We start from the raw sequence: 1890 nt of genomic DNA, 5'->3' as shown, positions 1-1890 counted from the left end.
CGACGCTAGCAGCATGTGCCTTCACCGCACTCTCTGACTGTGCGATCTGCTGCCTAGTCTCCTCAGCATGGCGGATAACTCGCTGATCTATTTCTCGTATGAGCTTCTCCGTTTTTACGGTCTCTCTGGCGAAGTCAGCGTCCATCTTCTTGCGATGGCTTTCGATATTCTCCATGATGATTGCGAACCTGACTTCGGAGGACGCTCCCTCTGGAATAGGCTTTGGAACGAAAGCCTCTTCGTCTCCACTTCCCACTGTGGCGGTGACGGTGGTGGGGATAACAGGTTCGCTGACCTGATTGGTATTAACATTCTGGCCCTCAGTAGTGGGCAGATGATCCTTTCCTTGTTTAGTTGACATGTTAGATGAACAGGTGGGATAAGCCAATCGCTGAGTCACTTGTTCTTCGGAAAGACCACGACAGTCTGCGCGAGAGTGCGGTCTGTAACTGGAGGTCTTGTGTCTTGAGCAGTTAGCGTAAACCTTTTGGTAAGGGTTTTCGCTAGACTTCCCAATGGCTACGTTCACGAAAAGACACTATTGTAGGGTCCCACTGGGCGTGCCAAAATGTTTGACGTGAAAATTCGGTAGGGGTGCAAACTGTCTCTTTTGAGCGTGTGTGATTGCGCAGGCGTGCCAGCACCATGGGGTGCAGTCGTCGGGGTAATCCCTTGACCTGACTTCTTCTTCAAGCGCTGTGGGTGAGGAGAGCACCAACCTCACCACAGGGTTCTTCTCTAGCCTTTCGGGAAAGGACTTCTGCCTTACGGATAAGGACTTTGGGTGTGATCTCTTCGCGTTCACCGTATCGATACTTAGTGTTGTAGACTAAGCAGAGCAATCACTGGGAAGTTGTGAGAAAGCACGGGTTTTGCTAAAGCGTGACTTTAGCTTCGCTGGGTTGCGAGGGCGTTACCCTTGCTTCGCTGGTTGTGTCGCTGGCAGTAGCACTGGCAGTCGGCTCGCGAGGAGACTAGGACTGGAAGCACAGTCGCCGGGTTGATCTGGTGATGCTGACAGTCGGCTCTTAGAGAGACTAGGACTGGCGCGCGGTCACCGGGTTTCAACGAGGTTGAAGGTTTGCTCCGGGGAGGCTTTATAATCGCTGGGATTAGTTGATTTGAGAGAGGTCCTGTTTGTGTCCTTGAACCCTAGTATTTATACCTAGGTCTTCGACTGTTCCTTGTTACCGAAGGATTATTGATTGAAGTTTCCTATTCAATCTCTGCTACTCGCCTCCAATAAGGTTTCGTTTTCCTTATGGATTACGGAAAGGGCGAAGCTGTAACCCAAACCCAAATAGGCTTATTTTTGAGCCGCAGGTATCGGCCCGCTATGCTAAATCCACTAAAAGATCTTGCCAAAATTACTTTTGGGCTCAAACACTTTTCTTTTTCTTTTCAAGTCACATAAGCTGCTGACTCATATTCTCTGAATTCTGGTTAGTATTGGAATGCATCTGTGCTATTCTACAATTATATTTTGGAAAATTCTGTGTGTGTATTGTTGCTTGACAAGAGATTATTGCAAGTACTGCATTGTGTGTGTGGCTGTGTGCAACAACCGAAGCTATAGAATCAGCAGGGGGGCGGGGGGAAGAAAAAAAAAAGTAGTCTATTAGCTAGCTCATTGTTTTGTTTGATATATCTATAGGCACTGCATCTCAACTAGCATGTAGTTGCTCTATTATTTTAGGGATGATGCTCTGTACCCTAAGGTCCTTAGCTTATAAGCAAGGCCCTATTTGGTGTTTTGTGAACTCCTTAAAAGCAGAAGCTGCCATGGACCTCCTTTTGGAAGCACAAGCCGCGCGCGTCCTGTTGCGACTGATTAGTGAAATTTAAATACCAATGGGTACAATTTCCGGTTTATCACTTTCTGGAGTTGCT

This window comes from Rosa chinensis, chromosome 6 (genome assembly GCF_002994745.2).
Source record: "Rosa chinensis cultivar Old Blush chromosome 6, RchiOBHm-V2, whole genome shotgun sequence".
NCBI classification, from domain to species: Eukaryota; Viridiplantae; Streptophyta; class Magnoliopsida; order Rosales; family Rosaceae; genus Rosa; species Rosa chinensis.
This window is presented reverse-complemented; position numbering follows the sequence as displayed.